Source organism: Choloepus didactylus, chromosome 12 (assembly GCF_015220235.1).
Source record: "Choloepus didactylus isolate mChoDid1 chromosome 12, mChoDid1.pri, whole genome shotgun sequence".
Classification (NCBI taxonomy): Eukaryota; Metazoa; Chordata; class Mammalia; order Pilosa; family Megalonychidae; genus Choloepus; species Choloepus didactylus.
In genome coordinates, this window is record NC_051318.1 from 52,072,430 (window position 1) to 52,095,896 (window position 23,467).

The following is a 23,467-nucleotide window of genomic DNA, read 5'->3' on the forward strand; positions in this document are numbered from 1 at the left end:
GTAGATATTTTCTTTCTTGCCCAGAAATCACAAATTGCTAAGTACTGTAGTAGTTTTTGAATTCAGAGATTCTAATTTTAGAAGGACCCTCCAATAATTATATTACATAAATACTACAGTACACTATACCTCACCTACAATTATTTTCTAAAATGTTTTATTTTCTCTGTGTATTTAGTGACATAGTAGAAAACAGCAGTTGGTCATTCATCTATATTAATATCAACTTTAATTTTTTTAAAGAGCATGAAATATTTAGTAGGTTTTCAACAGTCTAAAATGAGCAAAAGGAGGAATGGAATGCATTTTATCTGAAAAGTACATCAAAGTAACACCACCTCCATCACCACCACCACTCTGCCAACTTTAAAGCTATTTGAAAATTTGGTTCTTTAATTATTTATTAACATGCTTTGATTAACACGGTACACCATGAATGTCTAAATTCATGGGTCATGGTGTAGTTAGTATAATGCTGTACACTTTGATTAAAATTCTAGTGTACTTGTTTTGTTAGGAAGTGAAAGAAAATATTGCCTCATGTAGAAAATAACATTATTCTCAGAATTTAAAGGAGAGTTTGATTTTTCCTTTCATTGTCACTTAACTCTGAGAGACAATTTAGAATTTTATATTCATTCTTTTTTTGGAACTTTAGGAAAAGCAAGACTATGGAGAAAATCTAGAGGAGGAAGAATGATTCTTTATTGTTATGGGACAACATAAATTTGGAGTCATCAACTTTGGAAAACATTTCACTAAGGTAATTCTATAAAGATGGATAAGCATATACTGGTAACACAATGTATTGTCTCAGAATTTACATGCACATCATTAAAAATTACCTCTTCATTTTATGCTTTAGTCATGTAGTCTTTAAAGAAGTAAATAGAGACCCATTGGTTTTTTGTTGGATTGCAGCTTCATTCTCACCCTTCCATGCTCTCTCCAGTGTCTCAGTCTTCCTTGAAGATGGCTTCAGATTATGGATTGTACCAGTTTGTATATATTATGTCCCCCAGAAAAAGCCACATTCTTTGATGCAATCTTGTGGGGGCAGACATATTAGTGGGTGTGAAAGAAGGGAGCCGACTCCGTCCCTCTGTTCCTGCAAGAAACTCTTTATTGGCTTTTTAGCACAGGATTATATAGCATAAGCATTCTTTGGGCTACGTAATTGTTTTTCCTGTTTCCCCAGACAACCATATTTGTTTTAAAATCACAAGACTAGCATGTTTACAATCTTCGGGTGCAAGCTTGAGGACAATAGTAATCTCAGGGAACGATCTCTTCTGAACCAGGTGGGAAAGCAGGGGCACGGAAGGAGCCCAGCATCATTCTCTAACTTAATTGCCTGCTGTCAGGTACACAACGCCTCGGTGCCTGCCTTCAGGCACACAATGCCTTGGCACCTGTCCCCAGGCCCACAATGCCTTGGTGCCTGCCTTCAGGCACACAATGCTTTGGCCTTCTCCCAGCCTGGTGCCCACCTTCAGGCATCCAATGCTTAGGGAGTGGCGTCCCTGACTAACTTGCCAAGCCAGGGAACCTTCCATGCCTCCACAAGTGGGGATTAAGTTGGAACGTTTGGATTAGGTTCTTTCCATGGAAATGTGCCCTACCCAGCTGTGGGTGATAACTCTGATTGGATAATTTACATGGGGGTGTGGCCCTGCCCATTCAGCATAGGCCTTGATTGGTTTGCTGGAGCACTCTGTAAACTCAGACAGGAGTGGGCTTCCTACAGCCAAGAGAGACACTTTGAAGAATGCACAGAAAGCTGAGAGACTAGCTGTGGATGAGAGTTAGTTTGAAGATGGCTGTAAAAGCAGACTCTTGCTCCAGAGAAGCTGAGAGAGGACAAAAACCCCAAGAGCAACTAAGAGTGACATTTTTGAGGAACTGAAGCCTAGAGAGGAATGTCCTGGGAGAAAGCCATTTTGAAACCAGAACTTTGGAGCAGATGCCAGCCACGTGCCTTCCCAGCTAACAGAGGTTTTCTGGACACCACTGACCATCCTCCAGTGAAGGTACCTGATTGTTGATGACATACCTTGGACACTTTATGGCCTTCAGACTATAACTTTGTAACCAAATAAACCCCCTTTATAAAAGCCGATCCATTTCTGGTGTTTTGCATTCCAGCAGTATTAGCAAACCACAACACGGGTCTTCGAGTAAATATTTCTGCTGAGGGTGCAGGTGATGACTGAGACAGGGCTCTGAAGAGGACTCTTCTCCATATCTGACAGATTCGTGGTGCTTTGACATGGTCAGTGGAATACACTGGCATCCGGTGAACTAGTGTTGCCATGGAGCAAACTGGCAACAGAGGCCATGGTGCAGCTACTGAAAGGGGAGGTAAAACTGAAATTATTATATGAGAGTATTTGTTCAGTTATCCTGTAGACTCTAGAAATAACTAAGCTGGCTAAGGGCATATAACGCACTGATATGAATGTCAGTGACTTTGGGGTTATTGCAGGTAGGATCCTACAATTAATTAAATGATCAATTCAGTACAATAAATTGGAAAATATTATAAGTAAGGGCCATAATGTATTACATAACACTCAATAAACATTAGGACCCTCACTATCCTTTTTTTTTTCTTAAAAAATAATGGCTACTGGAAAGTCAAGAACAAAAACTACAAAATTGCAGTGAATAATGTTTCTATAGAAGTTGATTACTAGAAGCACTGTAAAGTATTCAGACACAAGGCATAGTTACTTATCTAAATGTTTTTACAGTTTGGGGATAAAACATGATGATCTATCACAAATGATTTTAAATTAAATTCATATTAAAGCAGGGTCTTTTTTACCCAGAAGTTCTAGGTCTCCTAAATTGTCAACAAATTATCCACAGAGAATCAACAATTAGATCAGAGTGATTTTTTTCAATTTAATCACATCTTTTATTTTGAAAATTTTCTTTGTCAAACTATATTGTTTTGTTGTTAATATAATGCTTCATCTCAAAGAATTTTGAAGCCCATGGAATTTTATATGTCATGTTCAAGGAAAGTATAATTTTCATCACCCCCACACAATAAAGTGCAGTATAATTTCCCTTAGAAAGAAATTAATGAAAACATACTTTTGTTATGATTACAGACATCTGTATTTGTTTACATTCATCTCAGCTTAACACAGAAAATGTCAAAGAAAGAATGCAGAGTGAAAATTGTGTATCTTTCAATTTTACTTTCATTGTTTAGCACAAAAGGGATGAAAAAAGCATATTGCTTCTTGTGTGGTAAGGGTGTAGCTAATGGGAGTAAAAAGCAAACAAAGCTGAAAAGAAATGTTTTATTGCTCCTTTTGGGACCATATGGGTTTTTGTTGTTCTTGTTATTGTTTTTTTGTTGTTATTTTAATAATGGTTAATTTGAAATGTCTGGAACTTCACCAAAATTTGGATTTCTATCAACATAAAACTTTGTCTTGAAGCAGCTTGCACGCTTGTTTATCGTATTGCTAAGCAAAAGAATTCACACTTGTTTGGATAGTTCTGTAGAAGCCAGAGTACTGAAAATAAGAGGAAGAAAGTTAATTTCTTTTGTTAAAGCCATTTTATTGTTTTGTCCCTTTAAAGTAGAATCAAAAAGAAAATATGAATAGATTTTGGTGATAAACATAACCATACTATCTTATATTATGTATGTTAAATAATGTGTGCATGAGTGTGTGTATGTGTGTGTGTGTATGTGTGTATCCTCAGTTAATGTATTTTTCAGCCTAGACTACTCTGAAGTGTTTTCTTTGCTTATCAGTACAGATGGAACCCAGCATTCACATTTTGTTTTTATCAGATATAATTGCCCAATAGTTGTCTTCTTGATATATATGCTTCCAAAATGTTTTTAGTTGACTATTATTTTCCACATAAATCCAAAATCCTCACCATAATTGGTCCCAGTTTACATTATCTTTACTTCAATCTGGAAAATGCAGCCAAACTAGATTTTCAAACAGGTTCTCTTACTAGCTTGTAACTGTTTATTTTTAATATATTTTAATGGCCTAAATCTTCAGAGATTTCTCTGTTTAATTAATGGTTCCTGACAGAAATTGGGGATGGTAATTTTTAATTCCTATATTGAAATTAATTCTTCAAGATGGCTATGTTAATAATAATATAATGGCTACTTCATGCAATAATTAGTCTTAATATGAGTAGACTGGCTTTGTATTTTAGAAATTTCTTGATGTCCTACTGTGAAAAATAAGAAATTAGCTTTCTTATCCCACCCCCAAGCATGCAGATTTCCTCGACTCAACATACCAAATGCTGTTTTGCCAGGTTGTAATTAAGTCAGAGTTGGTCATTGCATTTCTTCCAACACATCTGTGTACCTGTCTATGAACATATGGTTGACAGCTAAGACATGTTCATCAGTGCCAACAACATATGGGCAGCATTGGTCTCACCCAGCAGCTTTTCAGCTGAGTTAGTAGGTCTGAGATGGACCCCTAGAATTTAAATCACAATCTCCATTTAAACAAGATTCCTCAGGTACATTTGTTTATAAAGATTCTGACACAATAGATCTTTAGTAGGGACTAAGATTCAGAATTTTGGAAAATATTTTAAGGGATGCCAGTACTGCTGTTCTTCCTGCCACAAGTTAGAGCAAGAATTTAAGGCACGTGATTGCATTTCCTTTACTGTATAACTTTTTTCTTACAGTTAAAGTTATCTGGTTTTTTTCCTTTCCTTTTTTTTTTTTTCTTTCTAAGTATCCATCATCTAAATTCAGTCCTTTGCTTTCTGACTTTTATGACAGAATGCAGCATTTCCCATGTAGTCAGACATACCCGATAATAGATAAATTCATCTCTTCACTTTGGGGAAAGGATCCTTGCAATCCTTTCAATATTCTCTTGCCTGAGCTGGGATGGTTGATCTCTACATCAAACTCAGCTTTAATCTTGGGATAGCCTTAACTAACATCAGGACCAGACGGCTAGAGACTTTGTGGAACCTGGTGCAAAATGAATATGCAGGATTCCTCTTTCAAAAAGCAAAAAGTGCCATTATAGTTACCAAAATATAAAATCCTTTCCTTTCTTCTGCAGTCTCTCTCTCTCTCAACTCATCATGCTGTGTATTTTGAAAGAAACAGAGCTAATATTCTATGTCACCCAACTGGAGGGAAACATGCCCTCCTAGAATGGCAACAGGGTTATCTTAACCTGAGTGGATATGGCCTAGAGCATCCACTAGCTGAAGCTCTTTGAGAGGTTTATGAAGTCCAGCATCCAATGAGGCTTCAGAACTGTCTTTTCCAGGACTACAAAGTGAGGCAGCAGAAGAATCTGTCAGTCATCAAATTTCCAAACAAGTAAGGATATGAAGAAGTGGGTTTATTTCAAAATGAAAACCTCACACAGTAAGACTATTGTTATCCTGGGAAAAGGAAGCCAGGATCTCAGGAGAATGGGAACATAAACAAACCAATACAAATAATGCATCTGTTTTACAGCTGAAATCTGGGGGTGGAGCTAGTTAAAGAGGCAAGCACAGTTAGCCTGGGTAGGAGATGCTCAGATCAGCAGCCAGACAGATGATCTGATGCAAAAGGTCAGAACAGATTATAAAGTTTTCGTGAAACAAAGGTTTAGACCAGCCAGTGGGCTGGTACTTGGCTTACACTTGGAATAGATATGAAGGGAATTATGGAAGTCAGAAACCAAGATAGGATAATTCTTAGGGCCTGCTCCCTTGATATTGTCCAAGGTGGGGGCCCAAGGAGTCCTGAATTTAGTAGAGAGAAAGAACTTATATGGCTATGATGTCATATTTTGTTCCTGGACCACATATGCTGTCCTTTGCCAGCCTTTGTGCTTTGTAAGGATAGTCTGTTTATTCAGCATATGGACATGCTGATTGGGATGAATTCATTATAACTTCTGTTTTGGTCTCTCTAAATGTCAGCTCAAACCAGCTTATCCTATGCCTTGCCATGACTGGAAAATTGACATTGGATCACAGACCAGGGGAAGACAATTTGCTAGGTAATCATATGTAATTTTTACATATGGTTCAGGGTGCTCCACAATGTTATCTTCAAATTTAAGAACTCAGGCTTGGCTGTGGCTTGGATTCTTACTTTAATGTAGACCATTGAGGCTTAAGCATTGTTTTAAAATTGCCTAACATCATAATAGTGTTAGAATAAATCACTCCTAGTACTGGATTTTTATGCAGTCTTAAATATTGCTAAAGGCTTCTTTATTATATCTCTCTGGCTTGCATTCACTTGGCAAAGTATGCAGTACGCTTTTATTGTCTGAACATTCCAGTGTATTTATCTGCTGCTTGAATTAATTCTGGATGAATGTGAGCTGTTGTTAACATGCAGATATATTTTTTACAAAGAAAATATCATTCTAAGGATTCCCACCAAAAAACCTGCTTGCATTGATACTACTTTGCATGTCACTGAAAGTGACTAGATTTACCGGGTCCATCTTAAGCTATGTATGTGGTGAAGCCCACAGAGACATTTTACCACCCATTAAGAACAAAAGTTTGATCTGCAGTTACTAACTATATAAAAGGATTCTCAACACTGATTGGTTCTTACAGATATTTGAAGTAATACATCCTACATCTGAGAATTTTAATATGGTCTCTGTTTCAAGTCATTAGAAAAGCAGCCAAGATTGAGTGTTAGTAATAAAACAAGCCCTGCCATGGGTCCTGCTAACTCTTCCAGACCCTGGGGAATTAAAGATGGCTGTGACCAATATCATATCTTAGCTGAGCCTTTGGAGAGGAGACAATTCGGTATTGGAAACTCTACTGGTATTCATTGGCACACTGAGTTCTGAGATTAGAAAAATTCCTCCATCTATAAACAGTCCAAATAGAAACAGATTATTTTAGTGAAAAAAAAAAAAAAAAAAAAGAACAACCATTGTCTTAGTTTTCCAGGGCTGCTATAACAAGTACCACAGAGTGGGTAGATTAAACAACAGTCTATGGTTTTCTGGTGCTTGCCAGCAATCCATAACTCAATCTCTGCCTCCATCACATACCCATCTGTTTCCTTCTGACTCCTACCTTGTCCAAATTCCCTCTGCTTATAAAAAGTTCAGTCATATTGCATTAAGGCTCACCCTGATTCAGTTAAATGGGTTCACATCCACAAGACCAGGTAGGACTGGAACGTGTCTTTGTTGGGGACATGCTTCAATCCATAACTGCCATGACACTTCAACTGTAATTCTTATTTTGCAGTGGGTCCTATATGAACTAAGTATAAAGTAGAGCACGCTTCAGGAGTTCCATTATGATATAGAAATGGCACTTCCAATTAAGAAACAATTCTCATTCCCCACATCTTAGCTATATTCCTGGCTGTCCACTTGTTAGACACAGAGACTTTCCAGCTATTTTAACCCAAACTGCTGGCTCAAGTGTGACCCTCATCTATAAGCTTTGTCCCTTGAAAAGAAAACATGGGCAAATGTAAATTGATGTCCACCACCTACAATAATAATGGTAACCTCCTAGCCTACAACAGTGGATACTCTAGCAGTGGCAGGAACTGAGGTATAGTTTCTAGCCACAGAGCATACTACCCTGAGTTTGACAGAAATATAATTTTAGTCTAATTCATGGGGCATCACTAATGTTTTACTGTATGATCATGTCATTGGGCCATCCAATAGTGGACCATGAATGTATACCTGCATAGAAAACCTACCTAAGGAGACAGATATATCATTTTAACCATGAACCTCTCTTTATACTAGGCATGTACATGGTCATAGGAAGCAACTCCATTGAGAGGAAAACAAATAGCCTATTATTGCATCTGTTCTATACCCAGCAACCATACCTTCCTCTCCAAAGAAGACTCCTAAAAGGCAAACCACCCAAGCTTAAGTCCTTAAAAAAGGAATATGGCCATATTCCCCTCTGCCTTTTCTGAGCTTATAGGCATTTGGGATTTAGGGGATAGGGAACAAGGAGAATTTGAGGAGTAGTAGTCCACTGTTGTACCTTTTTCAAATAGTACACATTTTCCAAGTACTGGTGCATTTTCTTCCCTTTGTATTGCACTTGCTTTCGCTTCAGCAGATGGATGGCCTGTTTCGTATAGCTCATATTGAGGGTAACTAGATACGTGACCTCGGACACTGACTTTGACTTGGCTGGTACTAGGACCATTTTTCTCTAGCCTCAGAGAACTATGCTAAAAAATGTTGACTCTAGGAACTCAGTAAAGTTCATCACTTTGAAAAATGGCCTACATAATCTATCTTCTAATCTTATTGTACACACATTAGTTTTCATGCTTTCTGATATTATAACATACATCACTGATTGGAAAAATGACAGTTTAATATTTAGATTATCATATTAATGAAAGAAAATCCAGTCTTTTTGTTGTTTTTGCCTGTAATTGTATGTAACAAATATAGAATTCAACTAAAAAATGTTTTAAAATTTTAAAAATCAAACTTTGAAATTCTCTGCTCTAAATTATGTGCCATATTGAAATTATTGATAGGAATTTATAAATGTAGTCACTGTTGAAAAAAAAAAACTAAGAAAACACACACACACAAAATCTCACTTGGCCCTAATTCTGTTTTTTTTTTTTTTTTTTTTTTTTTTTTTTATTCCAAAGCCTGAGATTTGTGAAAGTATATAAATATAGAAATTAAAATACCTGATTTTTTTCTGCACATTCACTTCAGTGAGACACAGAAAACACTAGAAGCAAAATCAATAGGAAAAAATGCATCCTTATAATTGCTTGGAAAATAAAAATCATATTTTTTTTTAGAAATTGCTAAGTCTCAGATCATTTTATTCTAGTGTAAATAAAAAACCATGACTTCATATTCTCATGTTTATCTCAAAATCTGTAGATGAAAACTGATGGGATAGATACTATTATTAATTTAGCTATGGAGGTCCCTTCTTTATTCCTCACATCAAAAAATTTACAAATTCAGAATCTGAAACAACTTTTATTTTTAATTAAATATTTAATTTTGCTGGATAAGCATCCTAATGACAGGGACCTCACATTAGATTTTCTACACAGTATTGATTTTAAATCCAGTCATAATTTAGAACATATAATCTCACTTTTCATTAGAAAATATCACCACTGCAATCAACATATAAGTATTTTTACATATATATATGTATTAATATGTAGGTATGTGTATATATGTATGTGTGTACATGTGTATGTGTACATATGTATACTCATTAGTAGTAAGATTCTAAATCTGTGATTAAAGGAAGTATTAAATGGAATTTTATCAAATTTAGCTTGAAAATCCCTGCTTCCCCTAGCCATTTTTAGACCTATTTGGAAACTTGCCTCATTATGTGAGTAATAAATTGTTCCCTATGTTCTTGGTGCATATGTGATATCATCAGTCTTGGGATCTGAATAACATGTTTTTTTGGAAGAAGGGGAGGGGTAATCCATCCTACCTCCAAGAGTAGCCACAACATTTACCCTCTTTTCCAAGAGGGTTCTATATGTGATTTAGATATAAGCTCAACACTTGCCATCTTTATAATATTGACAAGGTTAAAAATTATTCCCTGCTGTATCTTATTATTGCTTTGGAAGATGTCCTGGTTTTAAGTCTCATCCAAATGATATAAAAAGATAGTATTTCTTTATCATCTGAAGATCTTCAATGTGTCTCACCATGTCTAGTCTCTATTTTCTACCTGGTTCTGCGCTCTGGTAGACTGATCCTTGGCCTTGGGCTCCATCTGATTGCAGTCAATGGAAAGCTTTGCATGAGATGTCTGGATTAAGAACAGGGAGTTCAGGATATGAATTACCTCTCTCACTCATGATAGGGTACCTGCGAATGACTGTGACCTCTGTCAAAGTCACAGCTCCTGCCTAGGTCCCTTGTCAGTACAGCTCCTCGCTCAGGGCTACCACTTAACTTCTTCCCCTTCAGGTCTGGGCAGTGGGTAACAGTTCCCAGCTGTACTCTCACTTTCAGTTTCCCTGAATTTTGCCTACACTTTTGTAAACAGTCCCTTTTTTGAACTTCCATCAAAATTCAATTTGATTGTACAATCTGTTTCCTGCTGGGCCATGACAGATATGTTCCAAATATTTTTTCACAGTCTGCCATTGGAAGAGTAACTTTTCCTGCCTAGATGAGATCCATGTTACATAAATAGTACTAATATATGTTAATTGTGTTATACTTTAAAAATTAGCAAAAACATTTAGAAAGTAATTTAAAATCCTTTAAACTAGCTATGTTTCAACTTTAAAGGGTATGCTTCCAAATTAGTCTAATTGTATACTTAATCATTTTATTTAATCCACATTTTAATATTTATATCCCTAACATTCTCTTTTTGAACTAGATCATTATTTCATTCTATACAATAACTTTGTTTAATGTAGAATCATGGAGATTTTATATGACTAGTGTCAAAATTCTTGGAGGTTGACTCATTTGTTTTATACTATACAAGAATTCATATTAGAATATTTGTAATGCTTCTTTTATAGCTCTATGTCCTAGGATTTAGGAATCTTCCCAAAATAGCACTATCCTAGGACTCAGAACTCTAGCTCTTTAATTTCATATTACTATTTTTCAGTCCCCTTCTAGCAAAAAAAAAAAAAAAATGAAATGGATTGTTATATCCTTTTACTTGGCACAACACAATGTTCACATAGACCCACTTCAGGATCCTTTTATAGGATTTAGGGATCAGCTAGGCCACTCAATTTATACAATAACATTGACAGGGTTAATTATTTTTCTTTTTCCAGCTGCATCTTATTCCTGCTTTGGAAGATGTCCTGGCTTTTTCATTTTATCCAAACAATATGTTAAAGCAACCATATGCGAAAACTTGACCAATTAAAGCAAAATATAAACCAATTCCCATATTATGTGACTGTTACCATCTAGCATATTGCAGGAATATTATCTCAGACGTATCTCTTTGCTAAGAAGTGTGGACTGGATGAGAAAATACAGTCAGAATAAGCCCTGGATACAGTACAAAAAAGGTAATGTTCACTGTTTAAAATCTCTCAAATAGGAATTATGTTATTTTGTTTAATTAAAAAAGTGTTATGTTTTAATTCTAGGAAAAATCAGAAATGAATCATTACTAAGTATATCCAGCAAACTTCTACCAAAGGAAAAAGAATAGTGGCATATGTATTACAGATACTGAGAAGTAATAGTGAGAGGAAATCAAGTGTATAATATTGTGTGACTAAAAATATAGAAGGCCAGATGGGTACGTCCCAGGGATTACAAGGGAATTGGCTCTAGAAATCTTATATCTGAAGCATTAATGATATTTGACATAGTCTACAAAGACATAGTCTACAAAGTGTAATACTTATTGGTGATGTGTTTCTGGTCAGTGGAAGAAAAATGAGAAATTGTTAGCTGTCAATCATGAGAGCTACCCAAGATTAAAGCTTAAAAACACAAGGGAAATGATCTGTGGTCCTCACGTGCTGATTGTTTAGCAATGCCTAATTGTACAAGGGAAACATAATGTCTGACAACTGTTTTGAGTCTTTAATTCACAGTTGGTGACAGACACACTAGCTAATTATGTCTTGACAAAGAATGATAGACAGGGCCACTGGTTTTCATGAAGCAATATACTAGAGATTTAATTTATTGATAAGCAACTTTGGAGAGAGTATTAAATTTCTTATCTTTTCAGGAGTAACTAAAGAAGGTACATTTGCCTCTAATGTCAAACAAATGACAAAAGTATTTATGTACTGCAGGTAAACTGGGTATCTATATGGTTAACTGTGAACTATAGAAGTTTTGTATATCTCAATAAATAATAGAAAGTTAACCCTTGAAACATAAACTTTCTAAGATTAAATGCAGTCATGCTGGTAATGCAGTCAATTCTATAAGAAAAAATCAAATATTGAAAGAATTTTATATAGACTTTTCCAGGCTTACTAATACTTAGTGCAAATAGTGCATAATCACCTATAGCTGCCCATGGGTTTATACTGCAAATGATTCCCCTATTCAGAGCAAACAGTTGATCTCTTACATGGATATATGCTTTAGTTTATATCCAAGTTTATATCTAAACCTAAGACATACATGATGATCAGTTTTTCAACTGAACTCTGGTTCCTAATGAGATCAGAAGAACTTTACAAATTAGAATTTGCCAATGCCATTTCCCAGGAAAAAATATGGAGTGGTTTTCACCTAATGTAATTCCTAGTACCATATCTCATGTACAAGATGACTTAAATATGCTTCTATTTGCTGTACTGAAGTTCTAACCCAAATATTTCGCTGGCTATCTCACAATCTCATAATCTTTCATACATACATTGGTTCTTTTTTCCATTATTTTTTAAAGCATTCTTTTAAAGGTCATATTTCTATGCTTATTTTTATACCACCATTCCTAACTCATCCTTTACTTTGATATAAGACTGCTTAAAAATCTGACTCTCTGGACCTTTGTTCAAAGTCTTATAAATGAAACCAATTTAGTGGACAGTCTAAACTCAGTAATGTATCAAAATGAAATAATTTTCTATTTCTCATGAATACCTTCAACTATGTTTTTCCAGTCCCAAACAGCATCTTAGGCAGCTCTCATTGTTACTTTCCTCTTTTATATGTACAATAGATTGATCTAATTTAATCTTATTTTAAACACAAATCATGTATGTTCTTATCCAGTGGCAGATAGTCCTGGTAATGGTGATGTCAGGTAGCGATTGCTTTATTAAATCTTCTGCCACCTAATCACCCTTTATCTTTGGGGACCTCAATTTATGATGCTTGAGTAGAGTTAGAAAGGAAAGGGGGAAAATATCCCCTACTTAAACTGGTAGTTCTGTAGACTTTGCTTGACTGTCCATGCCCAAATGCTGGTTTTTCATGAGTATTTGTGTTACTTGACCAGGTAGCCAGGGAATGGGACTCCTCACCATAGGTTTCCCTGATGTGGAGATGCCCTCGGGTGTGCCTCCTTTATGACTGTCCACTAATTCTTATGATTTGCTTATGAAACAAGGTGACTTCTGTACTGGTGATAAAGCTCAAGCTCAGCCTTCCTCCACACTATACACTTGGACCCTCAGGAAAATCACTTATTCTTACCAAGCCAAATGACCATCATTAAGGAATCCTCTCTCTCCTCTCTGCGGTCTCTCTTTGATTCATCTTGTGGAGTTCCTATTTACACAAATTACCAAATCATTTGATTAAGCAGAATTTCAACCACAGAAATTGATGTCAGTCTTCTCTTTTTTTTTCAGGCACTTATAAACTCTATATTTAAACCTCTTAGAGCCCCCTCACTAAGTTTTGAGGAATAACAACCTCGCTCGCCGTGGTAAGGAATCTTTCACCAGGGACACTATCCTCCTGGAAACTCCAGGTCTAAGCACAATCTTCAATAGGTGTGAGGGGTGGTGTTGGGGCAGAGTGATGGTTATGGTTACAGGATCATTCTGCTGGTTTTTGTTACATTCTGATAGAATGTATCTATTAGAAATTTTTAAAATGTGGACTCCTCCTGCCCCAGTTTTTTTTTTTTTTTTTTTGCCTTTGATAATGATTGTAACAAAACAGTAAAACTTTTTCTCCACATCCAGTTACATTACATTTATAAGATTAGTCATAGCCTTAAATAATTACCTTTAAACATTTTTTAAATTTTTGCTTCCTTATAGTGACGAATGTATAATTAATCACTGTCTGAAATTATTAGCTATTCTTCCTCAGTATTCACATTATACCATATTATGAAACTATTTTCTAGTAAGTCAACAATGATCAATTAATTGCCAATCCAACTAGCTAATTTGCAAACTTTGTCTTATAATACTTATATAAAGACTTTTGAAATTGATCTTAATAACTTTGCCTTCTCCAATATTTATTTCTATCTGTATGTATTCAATTTCCTATTCCACCTTTCATGCCTCCATACATTTCTTATGCAGTTCTGATTATTAGGTGCACATGCCACTTCTTGCTCATATAGGAAATTGCTATCTCAATCTTCTAAGCCAATACAATTGCCGTTTAAATTTTCTATGAATGATGAGATAATATATGTGAAGTCTTTAGAGTATGCCAGGCACGACCTCACTTTCAATAAATGATAATAATATTATATTTTTCCTGTACTGTTTTTAGAGAACTTACAAAACACATTGTATTAATGATAAATTATTTTTGTCTTCTTTCTCCTTTCTAAACTCACTTTGAGGAAGGAATAAAACTGCTTGTATACATTTTTTATTCAATAATATATTCTCAAAATTTTGTTTCATTTCATTTTGTTTGGGTTTATAATATATTTAATTCAAAATTTTATGTTGTTTTAAGAGTTCTAAAATATATGAAGTATACTCTTGAAGACAACTTCTCTTCCTCTCTTGTTCTTTTAAACTTTGGATCTGAAACTGAAAAAAAAAAGTTATCTAAGGACCTCTTAAGTAGTTAGTTACTTTAGTTAAGGCACTGGGTTTCCCTAAACAGGAAATACCTTGACTAAATAATGTACTGGTATGTATTAGCTTATATTGTTATCCATTGAAATAAATCCTTTCTATTTAAATATTTTAATTCATTAAAATATCATAGTTTGTTGACTTACTCTTAAGGAAAAACACAACATTTTTATTGACCATTTTTATACTTTTGTCAATATTGTGTTGCATTTTAGCAATAAAAATTGTGGAGAATTGAACTTCAACTTAATAATAAATAATAACTGATGCTTTTAAATAACTTTAAGGTAGTAAAACAAGTTAGGAGTCAGCCAAATTATGATGAATAAGAAAAGGAGGGATGAAGGCAGGTACAATAAAAATTAGAATTCTCAATTCTGTGATTGAGACAAAAACTCCTTATATCCTGTTTTACTTTCCTAACTGCTAAAACAAATATTATAAAGTGGGTTGGCTTAACAACAGGAATTGACTGTCTAGTTTCAAGAGGCTAGAAGGCTTGCTTCCTCCCAGGGTCAGTATCTTCTGGTTGAACTTCAATCTTTGGTGTTTTTCTGGCACATGGAAATGTCTTTTCCTTTCTCCTCCAAGTTCCATTGACTTCCAACTTCTGTCTGCTTCCTGTGGCTTCTTCCTTTGTTTAACTTTCACTCTGCTTATAAAGATCTCAAGAAACCCAGATTAAAGCCAAACCTTATTTAGTTGGCTTACACCTTAAATGATATAACATCTTGAAGAGACATAATTTAGAATTGGTCCATACCCACCAGAATGCAGACCAACACCAAGAACATGTCCAAACTGGGATACAAAATTCAGGCCACATCATACCCTTTAACTATTGCTACACTAATGTTGCTTAAGTAACAACCAACGGAAAACCCAATGGTCTCCCTCACTCAATAGCACAGATTACTTTGAAGTTTATTGATGCTGGACATCAACTAGGCTTCCTTCCCAACTACAAGTTGGGTCTGTGTCTGTCCCCTGTGTTCCTCATCCTACTTCATCCAATGAAAAAGGGGCACATGTTCTTTTCACGGCAATCACAGAAGCACAAGGAGATCTAGTAGAAAATGTGATGTCTCTTAAGGCCTGGACACAGATCACATGCTGTCACTTCCACCTACATTCTATTGGCAAAAGTAAATCTCATAGCCAAGTTCAACATTGTAGGGTGGGGAAACAGAGTTTGTCTCTAGTGGGAAGAGCTCCAAAGCCACACGCAGAGGTATGGATTGGGGGCGGGACGGGTAAGGAATGGGAATAATAATAAAGTCACACATATGAACCATATAATTTACCTATGGCTACTGCTTGGTTTGATTTCTACTGACCTTTTCAGCTATGATTTGCTCATAATCCACTTTGCTCTCTGTCTTGTAGTCATCCTGGCTTTCTATGAGTTCATGTATTATTATACTCACTCTTTCAAAGATTACACATTGCCCCAATGCTTAGACCGCTACTTTTCCCAACCCACTTTACTGAGGAAAGAATTATTCTTCCTTTTGATATCAGGTTCCTGATATTCTTAACTCATCAAACCTTAGCACCTTTTACATCTCTTGCCACCCTTGCCATGGCAGTTTGTTGTGCTTGATCATTTAATCAATATATATATATCTCACAAGAGCAGGAATATATTGGGTTCTTTTTGTTGTTGTTCAACACCATATGTCCAACATGAAGCTTATATTATGGCATTTTGGAGGTGTTCAAAAAATTTTGGTTGAATTAATTGAATGAAGGGATATTAACTAATCATATTTAGGTCAAGCCTATCCAGGAATTGTTATCTGGAAGACATCAGGGAAGGGTAAAGTAAATGTTAAGGCAATGACCTGATTCATAAATACAGTTCTCAACATTAGGTGCTTTTTATCCTCCTCCCCAAATTCCAAGCAATCTTCCCATCAATATTTGCTTACCTCCCTGTCTTTCTTACCTCTATATCAGAAATAATACTCCAGGTTGTTCACAGCTTGCAAACCATTTGGTTTAACTCTTGATTACATGGTTTTTATCTCATAATTGAATAGAGGGTTTTATGTTTCTTCTCTACTTGCATATTTTTCCTGATTGTCTTTTTCAGATTGTTCCAAGTTGTACATGTGCATTGTATACATAAAAAAGAAGAAAGTAAGAATACAGAGTAACTTCATAGAGCTCAGGAACACATTAGGAATGAGTGGAAAAAGAATTAGCCTCCTCTCCAAAATTACTGCCTTTCAAAGACTTGTATCTGCCTCTTAAAATGCATATCCTCAATCTTAGCAGATTCAATTGATCCACATAGTTTGATTTTTTAACCTCCCCTTCCCCTTCCTCCAGTCTCTACTTACTTGAAAATCATGGTGAAGTAACTGTGTGGCTAAATTTACTTGTCAACTTATGAGAACTTCTGTCAAAGAGTGAATTGGAAAATGTATTGATGAATAATAAATATTCAGGTTCCAACTGCAGATCTATAGCATTCTAGGTGAAACCAAACTTTTCTGGATAACTTTGTTAACCTATATATAACATGAACATGAAATTTTCTTTATAGCAACTTTTATAATATCTGAAGAACACTGGCACAAAATATATGGTATTCTTTTCATTAAGAAATGTCAGAATAATGGAGGTATATATCTCACCATAAATTATATATTCACATCCCACAAAGTTCTTTTGTATGGTCTATTGAATATTACATTGTCTTAAATATATAGCAGGAAAATTTCTTTAGAAAACAAACAACAACAATATATAGAAGTGATTAACCCATATATTTGAATAGGAAATAATATGAAAAACTGAAATTATTATACAATTAAGCAACAAGATATGAGGTGTGCTTTTCAAAATAGTCTCAGGGATAATTCACTGAAGATTAGAGGCTTTATAGAAGTTTCAAAGAGATAGTGAACCATTGCAAAGTAAACAGTTTTCTCTTTACAATGTATAAGTAGCAGTACATTTTTCATATTTCAAGGTAATAGCTAATTTACATTTAAGTGTTTAATCCCTTGGATTTATGTTTGTGCAACCTGGTTGTTGCTTGGATAAGAAATTTATGTTAAAAGAGATATTCTTTACATTTACAGGAACAAAATATAATCTCCACTTTTTTGTGAACTCTTCTGTCAATAAACATATATCCAAGCATTGCTAAACAAAGATGTTTTCCCTAAGGCACTCTTTCCCCACACTTTATATTAATTGTTGGTATGTCCTACAATGAACTGGAACAAAAAAGCAAATTCATTCTTCCATGAGTGGACAAGTAGTGCTACAAAAATAGCTTGGTCAATATCCATTAGCAGGAATACTTCAGAAGCAGAAAGTTTCATATTCACAGCTGTAAAACTTTAGAGACTGTGTCTCTAGAAGTGTGGCTGATATAATGCAAGGGAAAAAAAAAAAAGGAACAGGTAGGAAATAGTAATACCAGGGAAGTTGCATTGAATTTGATTATGTTACAGAGGTTGCAAGTGGGATAGGGAATGCTATTGTAGAAAAAAAAGTTAATGAAATTACTGTTAGTGGAAATTTCCAAAAGCCGTGTGCATAATAGACTGCCACCTGTCTTGGGAATACAATGAGATCTTTGAATAACCCCTTTAGATATTCTAAAACTTCTTTAAGTTGATGATGATGATGATGAAGATGATGATGATGATAGTAATGATACCAGATTAGGATATTCTAATGAAGCCATTTCTTAAGATTTCTGCATTCCTCAAAATGCCCTTTATAAAATATCCCTTTCATTTGAGCTCCATTTAGGAACAGTAAGTTTATCTGGAACCCCCAAATTTATATATATAAATACATATATTAAATAAACGGTTTGGCATTCACAGCATAAATTTTGGCTACAGTCAAAAGTTGGTAAATCCCTAATTTTTTTTTGAGATTCTGTGAAGGGTAAAAAAAATATATGAAGACAAGTTCCCAACTCAAAAGGAAATATTATTCTGGAGGAACATAAATGTTCTTAGATGAAATAATAAATACATCAATCAATGAATATAATGGGGTGAAAACAAGAAATGAAACCCTAAAAAAAAACCCATAAAATACCAAAATGGTATTGACCTGTTTTTGCTTTTTGTATTTTCTCATTTCTATAAAAATTCTATGTTGTGGGTTTCTTTTCTTCCCAATTTTACTTAAATGACTTGGCTTTTCTGAAATTAGGTAAACCAACAAGCAATACATGACATTATAGGTAAGACATTAATCTCCTTTTTTATTGTTATTACAATTTATAACTTATGTGATAAAAATCTAAAAAATCAACTAGAAACCAATTTTGCTATCAACAAGCTATGTTAGTTGTGTCTAGAATTAACACAACATTGAATAAATTTGGGGGTCTGTGGGATTTTAGACTAAATACTTTTTTTCTCATAAGGATTCTATACAATTTTGGTTTAAAATGTTGTCTCATGATAAATTCTCACAAATTTCCACTGAAATATTGAAGAAAATGAAATAAAAATAGGGAAAACTCATACTAACCTTGGAAATCAGCTTGGCATTCAATCTAACTTTAAAGTCCAAGTTAATGATCTCCTACAGCCAATGAGTTGTATTGAGAACAGTGTTCAATACACTACACATCCTCTCAATCAAAGAAAAATGATAAATTTGTAGATAGGTAGGGAAGAAATGTTGCTGTCCTACTGCCTACTTCTATATGGAGAGATCTGTATTTTTCAGAGATAAAGCCAAGGTTTGTAAGTAGCCAAGGATGCGTCTCTATTCTCGCCCCTAAACTCCTAACATTTTCTTTTTTATTTCTGTCTATAAATGGACTATAGGAAAATAGATGAACAGTCTACCTCTTCTACCAATTTCTCACAGGTAAATCCTAGAAATGTGGCTGCTAAGTTTTTACAAGAGCTAGTTTTCCATATATACAGTTTTTGTCAAAACATCAGAGAGCCAAAGAGTAGGAAGAGGAGGTGATAAAATCTTAGTCTATCAGGATCATGCTAAAGGAAGGGCATTAGGTATTAGGCAATTAGCTGTGCTAAAATGTGTAATTTAAGAAACACAACTGGAGTATTATATTTTAACAAAATGAGGTAACTGAGAACAAAGAAATTCAAAAACATTGAATGAATATCTATATCCTTATACCATAGAAATTAAGTGCACATATATTTTTAAAACTATTGCTGATGATTCTAGAATTTAACATTTTCACTTTCTTTTAGAGGCCCAAATAATATTAGTCACGTATTCATCTTTCTTGACCTCAGAATGTCGAATCGTCTCCCAGTTACCCTGCACCGTGTATCTGGGAATCTTTAAGCAACGTTTATATGTGCCACAGAGCTGTGATGCTTCACCTCAGTCAGCGAACAGGCACTCGATGTCTGCTTGTCTCCTGGATATTTCCTGAAGATCAGGGGACTGTCTGCTTGTAAATTGCTTTATCTCTTCCTAAAGGCTTTCATGACAATGATGGGTACCCATTAAATCTCCAAGGCACATCCAATATGAAGCTGTAACATTTTTCAAAACTTTGCTGAAATTTAGTGATAACAGAATTTCAACTTAGGAGTTATTAATACAGTTATGATTCTGACTGATTCACTTCTCAGAGGTCAATTACCTCCTTAGGGTGTCCTTCACCTACTTCTCCCCTTACCCTTTGCTGCCAATATTGTCCTTGACTGTATCAATGCCTACCAAAAACCTAATCCCCCCATCCTATGCTCTCCAAGAACAGGCAAAATTCTCTCTTCCCCCATCCATAGCCAAAGCTCTCCTAACATAATCTCAGGCAGGCGTTTCTCCCAAAAGAAAGACAAGGTTTTGCATTTTCTTATCTTCCCATTGTCTAGAATCCTCTGGATTCAGGGGATTTTTTATTTACATATCAGAAAGATTCACTAAAATGTTTTTACTTGCTTCACATTGTTTTGCTTTGTTTTATGCAAAACAAAGGCATACTATTTCCTCAAGAATAACCAGGAAATCTGCTAGCAGTTTTAAAACAATAATATATTCAAAATGACATTGTTGTATTTTAGGCAAAGCACTCATTTTAGGGTTTTTTGCTGTTTTTGTTTTTTGCTAGAATCCTTACAATAATTGAAAATGTTCCACCATCAGCCTGGCTCTTCCTCAGCTTTAGACTGTTACCTTAAAGATGGCCACAATCTTCCACCCTCCCTTGTTACCCTAAGAGTGCTAAAAATAAACCTGAATCCTGGGGAACAAAAAGGAGGAGGAGGAGTGTGTTATTATTTAAATCAGTTGATCATAGATGATGTTTCTGAGGGAATAAGGTTGAGGGCTAAAGATAAGTAAAATTTACATCAACTTAGAGACATTGTGGAAAAGATCAGGAATGAGAAAAATCAAGTGAAAATTCTCTAAAGCAGCTTTCTATACACTAGGAACTGAAAAATATCTAGGAGACAAGGGAGAGTGGTGGTAGGTTCACAGGATATTTGGAGAAGAAAGGTGGTTGTACAGTGCTTCGTAGTTTATAATGAAGTATTTGGACTTAATACAAGTAGAAAGGAAATTTTTAAGTTTTAATAAAGGACCTGATTTTATCCATATTTTTAAAAACATCACTCTGGCCAAAACAGAAAAAGAATTAAAGCATGGAGTGCACTTTGGAATCAATTGCACTATTAGCCACAAAATTGAGTAGTGGACCAGGAGAATGGCAGTGGATATGGAGAAGATATTTTGAAGGTAAGACTTACATGATGTGTGGACTTACTGCATATCGGTATGAGAAAATGAAAGAATCAAGGATGATTCCCCAATATTGGGTTTGGAGAAAGTACTAAACTAGATATATAATTTTGGAAGTTGGCAGCATATAGATAACATTTGTCATGAGAAGAATACAGACTATTTAGAGAGCGCAGATCCGACTTTCTTGAAAACCTGATACTTTTTGTAGTTTTTGCTAATTTTCAAATCTTATGAAGATCTAATGAAAACATGCTACCATTTAAACAATTTTACTATACATTTCATTTACTAGTTTAACAGAATGAACATTTTCCTATGTTATATTAACACAAACCTCACTATACTGATGCCTCTTATTTGGGGATCTAAGCAATTTCATTATTTTGAGAATAAGCTTTAACTGGACATATTACTGACTTCTCTCTCTCCTACTCTGTATCTGGACATCTGATTCATCAGCAAAACATATCTGCTCTGCCTTCAAAATGTGTTCATAAATGGACTAATTCTCACCAACTCCACTGCGATCAGACTGTTCAAAGTTAAAATTAATTCCCACTTGCATTATTGGCAGTAATCTAATCGGTCTGTTTTCAGCCTGGCTATCCTTCAGTCATAAAGAAGCCTGAGTGATAACGTTATGTAACTCCTCTGTTTAAAATCTTTCACTGAGATTAAAATACAAAGTTGCGGTTAACTACAATCGCTTCCTGACTCTACATTGACCTTATCTGCTCTTACTCCCCCCCCACTTATGCAATTTAGCCAGATTGGCCTCTTTGTTGTTCTACCCATACCTGCTGTGCTTCTCCCTCAGGGCCTTTGGGCAAGCTGTTCAATATTCATAAATGCCCAACCTCCAGATAGCTACAGGAATCACTCCTGTGAGTCCTTCAGGTCTTGGTGCAAGGATCATCTTCATCTTAACACTCATCAAAAATTTACTTCATTCTTTTCATCAAACACTAGAATGTAATTCTCAGGAGGGCAGGGATAGTTGCCTGTTTTCCTCTTTGCTGTAAGCCCAATGCATGGATGGAATGGCTGCACATATGAGAAATGAATAATTTTGAATAAATGAATGAACAAGAGATTTTCCAAGTTCCCCCTTTTTCCACCATGGATACTGTTTTAATGACAAGAATTGAGGTAGAATAAAAATGGATGTAATTATATTCTAAAAGAGACAGGGAGTTACTAGTACCTAATGGGTAGATTAGAAAAAGAGGGGTACACTTTGAAAACGTCCTAGAAAATGATGCTCCTCATCATCACAACCAACATCTACTGTGTGTTTACTAAGTGCCTAGTGTTGCGCTAAGGACTTGTCATGTACTCTTTTACGTCAAATAACTTCCACAAAATCCATAGCCAATGATTTGTGTTATTTGGACATAAACAACAAGTTTCTGACTCCCAAAACTGAACTAATAACCCCATAACCCATCCTGCCTCATGTTTAAGAAGTAGTTTTCAAGCCTGGTTCCAAATAAGGATCTTGGGGCTGCTTAAAAGTCATGTTGTTCGTGCTCTGTCCTCAAGCTGAGAACTCTGAATCCCCAGGGATGGCAAACCAGAATCTTCAAAAAACAATTAAAAGAGCTTCCAAGTGAGACTGATATGTAGCCAGAGTTAAGAACCTTGGATACAGGACATCAAAAAATAATTCAGCTAGAAAATGCAACATTAAGAAAAAAGTTTTTAAGGTGCAGAACTGAAAAGAAATAAGAAACAAAAGAAAAATGTTGGCCATCTGATTGATATATCACAAAAATCATCTTACTGGTTTCTGAACTATCTCTAGTTCCCCTTATATTCTACAATGTGGTTTCTGAAATAGCAAACACATTTCTAACAAAAACTAAGGCAGGCAATAGGATATGAAATCAGGAATCATACAAGCAATTTGCATAATAAGGGTAACAATACTCAAAGGAAACATAAAAAATATAGCTAGCATAGACTCTGTATGATAAGCCACCAAAACGTTTCATATACGGAATGCATAATGTGAGTTCAAAAGTGTTATAAGGACAAATGACTTTTTGTATCTTACCCAAATTACCAGCAAAAAGCAATAACAAAAATTTACTGAACTATGTGATCACTATGGCAACAAGTATCATTCTCACGACACTTTCATTAGCTACCTATCATAAGCCAGGCACATGGAATATGAATTATATATTGAACACTAACCCTGTGCTCAAAAATTAAACAGAGAGGAGAAAACAGACCCATAGAAGA